General features: G+C 37.2%; 1 pseudogene; it reads left to right on the top strand.

Moving 5' to 3' along the window:
- Positions 1-4,536: 4,536 nt before the first annotated feature.
- Positions 4,537-5,304, top strand: LOC141499072 (TLC domain-containing protein 3A pseudogene; annotated as a pseudogene).
- Positions 5,305-9,769: the final 4,465 nt, after the last annotated feature.

The following is a 9,769-nucleotide window of genomic DNA, read 5'->3' as shown; positions in this document are numbered from 1 at the left end:
TATATATATATATATATATATATATATATATATGTATATATATAATTATGACATGCAAAGGAAGATTATACTGAAAGGAAAAGGCAATAGAATATAAATAATACCATATGTTGAAACAAAAACCTATTATAGTAAAGGGAAAGAAGGGAGGGTGTGAGAGAAAATCAGATTTGGGTCAAAGATTGAAAAACATATATTCCCAATTGACTTTAGAAATTAATCCAATGCTACAGGGAAGTTGGGGAGGGGAGAAGAACGAGGTAGGTAAGAAGAAAGAGGTAGGTAAAACTGATAAAAGGGAAGGGGGAAGTAAAAGTAAAGATAAATAACTTGTTTTTAAAAAGTAAAGTAAAAGAGGAAAGGGAAAAGAAAAAGGAAGAGGGGTAATAGCAGGGCATATAGATTGAGAGACGCAGCAGTTAGAAACAAAGCATTAATGAAGAAGGATAGCATAATAGATGAAAAATTAGAATTTAAGAATAGATTTTTTTGCAAGAAAGACCTTTGAAACAGAGAGATATACACAGTGTAATGGAAAAAAGATTGGAGCAGAATATATTATGATTCATTTGTAATTTTTTTAAAATGCTGGGAGGGCAATCCTTATCTCAGAGAATGAAAAAAGAGAAATAGACCTAATTAAAAGGGATAAAGAATCAGAAAGCCATTGTAAGGCTAAGGCAAACTATTAGAAGTATTTATGAAATTTTGTGAAATATTTTTATAATGTCCAACAATTAGGAAAAAGCTGAACATGTTATGGTATCTAACTGTAATGCAATGTTCTTGTTATTTAAGAAATCTTGATTGACCAGAATTGCAAAAAATATGGAAAGACTTGATTGAACTGAGGCTGAGCAAAGAAAACAGAACTGGACTTCTGGCCAAGATGGCAGAGAGAAGAGAGGCACTGTTCTAAAGGCTCCTGATATTTCCCCATCTACCATATGAAACAAACCTCTTAATAGAAATCTGACCCACAAAACCCAGAAAGAAAAGCTAGGAGAAAGAACATCTACCTCAGAATTTGTCTCCTGCAGCAGCATTGGGCAAATTCAGGCTGGTGAGTCTGGGTGCAGAGGGTGGATCAGCACCGGATCAGCTAGATTAGGGGATGAATTGGAGCTGAGGAGTCTGAGGGCCCCAGAGACAGACATGCTGGCTCAGCAGGGGCTTGAGTCAACTAGGGAACAGAGGCATTGGTGTTGGTGCTCACCCTCTGGAGCTTGCCGACTGGGCTGGGGGGAGAGTTCTGGTGCAGGAGAGCTGCGGACACCATCACTGGGCTGCTCTGGTCTTAAAAAACTCTTACTCCATGCCTCCATTATGACTGAGGCCTCTTCTGCCTCAGGCATGGGTGTGTGAGCAGAAGAAACAGCCCAGCTGACCATAGGGAGAGGAATAACCTCACCCCAGGTTTACACCCATCACTGATTTTAGACAAAAGGTTTTAATAGCTCCAAGCCCTGCCTTCAAGCTAAGGGAGAAGGCCTCAAACAAGGTCACTCCAGAGAAAGCAACCAACACCTCATACTGGCCAGCCAGAGAAATTGCACTCATTGATTAAAGCCTCTAGCTATCCCAATCCCCTGTGAACCAGCCCCTCCAGAACTCAAAGTCTTAGCAAAATGAAGAAAGGTCAGCAGAAAGATGGAGCCATAGAAAGATTCCTGGAAGGAAAAGACCCTAACTCAGAGAGACCTAGAAAATCTGAAGAGAATATGATGTGGTCTTCAGCACAGAAAGACTTCCTTGAAGAAATAAGGAAGGAGTTTAAAAATCAACTGGAAAGTTTCTCAGAGACAATTAATACCTTGCAGCAAGAAAACAAATCCTTAGAAAATATAATTGGACAAATAAAATATGAGAGTAAATCTTTCTGATCCACAATTGGACAAATACAAAATGAGAATAAATCTCTCACATCATCAATTGGAAAAATACAAAATGAGGATAATTCTCTCATATCCTCAATTGGGCAAATGCAAAAAGAAAATAATTCTCTCAAAGTCTCAATTGGTCAAATGGAAAGCTCGTTCAAATGTAGAATTGACCGATTGCAAAAGGATTTGCAAAAGGTTAATGAAGAAAATCCCTCCTTAAAAAAAAGAATGGATTCTCCAGAAACTAATGACTCCATGAGACAGCAAGAGCCAGTTAAACAAAATCAAGAAATAGAAAAAAAAATAGAAGAACATGTAAAATACCTCTGACCTCAAGAATAGGTCGATCAGGGTCAACTTGAGAATTATTGGACTTCCTGAAAACATTGAAGAGAAAAAAAAAAAGCCTGTACTTAATATTAAAGGATCTAGTGATGGAAAACTGCCCTGATATCATGGAACTAGTGGGCAAAGTAGTTACTGAAAAAATACATTGATCCCCTCGAGAAATACATCGTAAAATAAAAAATACCAAGGAATTTTGCAGCCAAATTCCAGAACTATCAGATAAAAGAGAAAATCCTGCAATCAGCAAGAATGAAGCAATTTAAATATCAAGGAGCCACAGTAAGGGTTATGCAGGACCTGGCTGCATCAACATTAAGGGATCGAAGGACCTGGAACAAGATATTCCAAAAAGAAAATGATCTTGGAATGCAGCCAAGAATTCACTATCCCACAAAGCTCAGCCTTCTCTTCCAGGGATAAAGATGTACATTTAATGAAAAGGAAGAATTCCAAAAAATTCCTGATGAGAAGACCAGAGTTAAGTAGAAAATTTGGACATCAAACAGGAGTTTCAAGAGTCACGTGAAAAGGTAAAAAAAAGGGGGGGAGGGGGTAGTAAAGGAAAAAAAAACTGGTATTCAATAAGTTGAAACTGGCTACATCCCAGCATGGGGGAAAATATTCTCATAAATCTTGAGAATTGCAACTCTAACAGAGAGAAAATACCTAGCCAGAAGTGATGGACATTCATGACCTATCCATGAGACTGCTATCCAATGGGAAGTAATTGGCTTGAACTCCACTTGGGAGAAAGACTCTAATAACTCTCAATAATTTTGACTTTATTAGATAGAATGTATTTAGCTAGAGAGATACTTGAAATTTTCTATGACTCAGATAGAATGATCTAAAAAACACTACCTCCTTAAAAAGGGAGACAGGATGGACATGGGAGGAAGGAGGTGTTTGAATGGGGTAAATCTCATTACATTAAGAGGTACAAAATACCTATAGTAATGGAGGGGGAAAAGGGAGGAGATAAGAAGCAACTGAATCTTCTCATCAGACTTGGCTTAAAGTCAACTTACACATCCTTAGTTAAAAAAAATCTAACCTTTGAAGTATCAAAAGGGGAAAAGGGGAGGGGGATAGAGAAAGGGAGGGGGACTGAGCAAAAAAGTGGAACTAACAAAAGGAAGAGAAGGGAAAAGTGAAAAAGGAAAAGGGGAAATAAAAGGGGAGGGGTGATATAGGAGGGTAAATACACTGAAGGGTTGGTATTCAGAAAAAGAAATACTGGGAAATCCCGATAAGGTACTGGGGGGAAAGGGGGAAAACACAAAGAGAGGGAAGATAGCATGGAGGGCAATAAAGAATTAGTAATCATAACTTTGAATGTGACCTCTCCCTTAAAACATAAGCAAATAGCAGAGTAGATTAAAAACCAGAATCCTACATTAAGCTGCTTACAAGAAATTCATTTGAAGCAGGGAGTTACATATAGAGTATAGGTAAATGGTTGGAGCAAAATATATTTTGTTGAGCTGAAGTAAAAAAAAAAGCAGGGGTAGCAATCCTTATCTCAGATAAAGCAGCAGCAAAAATAGATAGCATTAAAAGAGATAAGCAAGTAAACTTTATCCTCCTAAAAGTTATCATAGACAATAAAATTATTTCAACAAAGAATGTAGAAATATATATATATATATATATGTATATATATATATATATATATGTATGTATGTATGTATGTATGCGTGAACCCAATGGGATAGCATCCAATTTCTTAGAGGAGAAGTTGAAAGAACTACAGGAAGACATAGAGAGCAAAACTCTACTAGTGGGAGAACTCAACCTTCCACTCTCAGATCTCGATAAATGGAATCATAAAACAAACAAGAACAAAGTTACGGAGGTAAATAGATTGTTAGAAAAACTAGACATGGCAGCCTTATAGAGAAAATTGAATGGGGATAGAAGGAATGTAACTTTTTCTCTCTGCAGTACATGGAACGTATACAAAAACTGACTATGTACTAGGCCATAAATACCTAATGATCTACTGCAGAAAGGCAGAAATAGTGAATATATCTTTCTCAGATAACACTGCAGTAAAAGTCATATGCAATATTGGGCCAAAGAGATATAAACCCAGAACCAATTGGAAACTGAATATCCTCATTTTAAAGAATGACTGGGGCCTGGGTCATGTCTGGCTGTGTTCTGCGCTCCTGGGTCTGTGCAAGGCAGGCAGAGCATGGGGAGCAGGGGTGCAGGGGGGCAGGGAGGTGGGCTTGCTGGGTTGGGTCTGGGCCAGGTTGGGCCTGGGCCAGGCCGCCACCAAGCACCCGACCCCACTGCATTAATGCTGCTGCAGCTGGCCTACACCTCTCTCTTCTTCCCTGGCTTCTTTGGGCTCTGTGCCTGGGGGCTACGCTGGGTGCTGCCCCAATGGCCCGGAAATCACTGCCTGACCTTCAGCAGCAGGCTCACCTCTTCCATTCAGGAGGTGCTGGCCTCTGGCTCTGGGCTCCTCATCATCTGGACCTGCAACAATGTCATTGCCTGCAGGCACTGGCTTGCAAAAGTATATTTATGGGTTTTGGTTCCACATATGACCTAAGACCTAGGCGCTATTTACATTTGCTACTGGTACCGAACTAGAGGCAAGGAAAAGAAAGACACTTTCACCATTTTTCAGAACTTCCTCAAGCAGGATTGCCTCATGCTCATGCAACATATTTTCATTCTGACCATTCTTGTACCCATTGCTCAGGTACTAAGGGGAGAACATGGTGACTTCTTTGTAGGCTGTATCTTTGTGGCAGAATTCAGCACCCCATTTGTATCACTGGTTAGAATTCTGATTCTGTTGAAGAAGCAGCACACATTTTTGTACAAGGTGAATGGAATCCTGACCCTGGGGACCTTCTTGTTCTTCTGCATCCTCATTTGCCCCTTCATGTACTAGACCTATAGCCAAAAGAAGGGGCTGAGTTTTCTGCAGACACCTTTCTACATATCCATCTATTGCAATGTCATCAATAGCTCTACTGGTTTGCTCCCCAGACCAAAAAGGCCAGTTAATGGAGTCTATGACCCACATCACTCAAAGGAGGTTATATCCTCCTAACACAACCTATCTCCTCTATATTCCATGGAACAAATCAGGCTATGGTTGTTCTTTTTTGTGGGAGGCAATAGGGAGGTGGATGGTTTGGGGTTTTAAAAGGAACAGACACATCCCTTCCTACTCTACCTTTTTACAGGAACACATTCTCGTGGATAACAATGACAGTATGATGTGTCATATGTGTAGCTAAGCAATCTGGCATGGTGGCCACCAATAACCAGAAGGTTGTTAGCACTGAGGACATTGCTGGGGTCTAATCTCAAAGAACTGTGCAAGAGAAGCCACAGATGTTTCAGGGGAGACAAGGCAAATAGGTCTGGTGAGGTAAAGGCTTCTGCCAGGTTATGTGCAGGATAACTTAACAGTGTAACTTTTACACATCCTTCTGCTCTTCTCCCTTGACCAAGGAACAGTCTTGGGTCAGCATTTTGCTGATTCCTGTGTACATTCTGAGAATGAAGGGCCATAACAATTGAACCTGCAGTATTTTTCCCCCTTCCTAGACTGCCATTCAAAGCCTCAAATGCTCACATTTCCTTTTACTCTTTACCCTGATGCCAATGTTTTAATACTAATGTCCCACCATACCCTGGGCTGGGATGAAGGACAACATGACCAAGGAGCCAGTAATTTTTACACGACTGCAAACTTTGTGAGTTAGGGAAATCAGGATGCTTAACTGGTAAATCACTTTCTCCTCTGCCTCCTCCCTTGCATCAGGTGGTTCTCTGTCCCCATTCAGAGAACTGTGTGAAATCTAGTAAAACATAAGCACTGTAACAGCTCCCCAGTCTATAGTTTATATTCTTCTCTAGCTGAGACTCCAGTGACCTTAGAGAAAAAAAAAATTCCCTCTCTATAGACTACTGTTTTTCCAGTTGTCCTTACCATCAAAAACCATGTTAACTATCCTCTTAGAAAAGAGTCTAAGACAAAATACCCACGCCAATGTTATCACTGGGTCCCTTTCTCTCCATAGGTTCAACCACACCAGCCATTTTCAATAGGAAGCCTGAGTGTCAACTCTATACATTCCAAATAAAATAGGATGTTTTAGGAATTATGCCATGGCAAAATATTTTTTAAGCTAGAATTTATTTTAAAAAATAAGGCTATCTTTCCACCAATTGCAATTCCATTGCCTTTTTAAAATGTAGTTTATTTAACAGTAATGACTTGTTTCAAACTCTTGCTGTCTGTCTCAGTCTAATGGGTGCCATATTACTGATCTTATAAAGTGCTAAACAAATAAAAAAACAGAATGAGTGGAACAAAAAACAAATTATAGAAAGAATTAACCATTTTATCCCAGATAATGACAATAATGAAACAACATAGCAAAACCTATGTAATTCATTCAAAGCAGCTCTCAGGGGATATATTATAGCTTTAAATGCTGATATGAATAAATTGGAGAAAGAGGAAATCAATGAATTAAACATGAAACTAAAAAAATTTAGAGAAAGAGCAAATTTAAAATCCCCAATTAAATACCAAATTAGAAATTCTAAAAATAAAAGGAGAAATTAATAAAGGCAAAAGAAAAAAATCATGACTGAATTAATAAATAAAACCAAAGTTGATATTATAAAAAAACAATAAAATTGATAAATCTCTGGCCAATTTGATTTAAAAAAGAAAGATGAAAAACAAATTGCTAATATCATAAATGAAAAAGGTGAACTCACCACCAATGAGGAGGAAAGTAAAGTAATAATTTGGAATTATTTTGCCCAACTCTATGCCAATAAATTTGATAATCTTAGTGAAATGGATGAATATTTACAAAAATATAAATTGCCCAGATTAAATGAAGAAGAGATTAAATACCTAAACCACCCTATCTCAGAAAAAGAAATTCAACAATGCATCATTGAACTCCCAAAAAGATCTCCAAGGCCTGATGGATTCACAATTGAATTCTACCAAACACTTAAGGAAAAATTGGTTCCAATTATACATAAACTCTTTGGAACAATAGGGAAAGATGGAACTCTGCCTAACTCTTCCTACGAAACCAATTTGGTGCTGTTAACTAAACCAGGAAGAGTTAAAACAGAGAAAGAAAATTATAGACCAATCTCTCCAATGAATATAAATGCAAAAATCTTAAATTAAATCTTAGCAAAACGATTACAACAAGTTATCACTAGGATAATACTTTATGATCAAGTAGAATTCATCCCAGGAATGCAGGGTTGGTTCAATATTAGGAAAACTGTTAGTACACTCAATTAGATTAACAACAAACCTATCAGAAATTATATGATCATATCAAAAGTTTCTGAAAACCCTTTTGAATAAAAAAAGCATCCATTCCTACTAAAAACACTAGAGAGTGTAGGAATAAATGGACCATTCCTTAGAAAAATTAGCAGTATCTATTTGAAACCATCAACAAGCATTATATTCAATGAGGAGAGGCTAGAGGCATTCCCAATAAGATCAGGGGTGAAACAAGGGTGCCCATTATCACCACTACTATTAAATATAAATATAATATTAGAAATGTTAGCTTCAGAAATTAGAGAAGAAAAAGAAATTGAAGGAGTTAGAATTGGGAAGGAAGGGACAAAACTCTCATTCTCTGCAGATGACATTATGGTATACCTAGAGAATCCCAAGAAATCATCTAAAAATACTACTGGAAACAATTAGCAATTTCAGCAAAGTTGCAGGTTATAAAATAAACCTTCATAAATCCTCAACATTTATACTTTATACACACACACACACACACACATATATATGTGTATATATACATATATATATATATATATATATATATATATATATATATATATAGCTAGCAAGATACAGCAGGAAGAGCTAGAAAGAGAAATCTCATTTAATGTAACCTCAGACAATATAAAATACCTGGGAGTCTATTTGCCAAGACAGACTCAGAAAATTTTTGAAAACAATTATAAAGCACTTCTCATACAAATTAAATCAGATTTAAATAACTGGGCAAATAACAACTGTTCATGGATAGATTGAGCTAATATAATAAAAATGACAATTCTACCAAAACTATACTACCTGTTTAGTGCTGTACCAATAAAAATTCCAAAATATTACTTGAATGAATTAGAAAAATTGTAAGTAAATTCATATGGAGACATAAAAGGTCAAGAATTTCCAGGAACTTAATGAAAAAAAAGTGCAAAAGAAGGGGTCTTAGCCCTACCTGATCTAAAATTATATTATAAAGCATCAGTCATCAGAACTGTTTGGTATTGGCTAAGAAAAAGGGTGGTGGACCAGTGGGACAGACTAAGTGCAATATCAGGAAAGAATTATATTAATCTGCTGTTTGATAAACCCAAAGATTCCAGCTATTGGGATAAAAACTCTCTCTTTGATAAAAAATGCAGGGAAAATTGGGAGTTAGTATGGAAGAAATTTAGATTAGGCTAACACCTAACACATGTTGCCAATATAAGATCCAAATGGTTACAGGATTTAGACATAAAAAACAATACTATACGCAAATTAGATCAAGGACTAGTATACCTGTGAGATCTTGGGAAAGGGGAGCAGTTTATTACTAAGGAAGAGTTAGAGAACATCACCAAAATCCAACTAGATGATTTTGATTACATTAAATTAAAAAGCTTTTGCACAGATAATAATACCACTGTAACCAAGATCAAGAGAAATGTAGTAAATTGGGAAACAATCTTAAGAACTATTGATTCTGACAAAGGACTCATTTCTAAAATATACAGAGAACTGAGACATTTTTAAAACAAAAAGCCATTCCCCAATTGACAAATGGTCAAAGGGTATGCAAAGGCAATTTACAGATGAGGAGATCAAAGCAATACATAGTCATATGAAAAATTGCCAATGTGACCAGAAAGGATATTGATCATTGTCGGAAGGGTTGTGGGAAATCTTTGACACTATTACACTGTTGGTGGAGCTGTGAACTCATTCAACCTTTCTGGAGAGAAATTTGGAACTACACCCAAAGGGCAACAAAAATGATGATACCCTTTGACCCAGAAATACCACTACTGGTTGTAATTCCTGATGAGATGATGAGAAACAGTAAAAAAATCACTTGTACAAAACTATTCTTAGCAGCCCTGTTTGTGGTAGCAAAGAATTGGAAATCATGCAAATGTCCTTCAATTGGGTAATGGCTTAGCAAACTGTGGTCTATGTATGTCATGGCACACTATTGTTCTATTTGAAACCAGGAGGGGCAAGATTTCAGGGAAGCCTGGAGTGATTTCCATGAACTGATGCTGAGTGAGATGAGCAGAACCAGAAATACACTCTATACCCTAACAGCAATATCATTCCATCAGTGCAACAATCAGGAACAATTTGGGGCTGTCTGCAAAGGAGAGTGCCATCTGTATCCAGATAAAGATCTGTGGAGTTTCAACAAAGTTCAAAGACTATTCCCTATAATTTAGAAAACAAACAGATATCTTATTGTCTGATCTTGTTA

This window comes from Macrotis lagotis, chromosome X (assembly GCF_037893015.1).
Source record: "Macrotis lagotis isolate mMagLag1 chromosome X, bilby.v1.9.chrom.fasta, whole genome shotgun sequence".
NCBI classification, from domain to species: Eukaryota; Metazoa; Chordata; class Mammalia; order Peramelemorphia; family Peramelidae; genus Macrotis; species Macrotis lagotis.
This window is presented reverse-complemented; position numbering and strand designations above follow the sequence as displayed.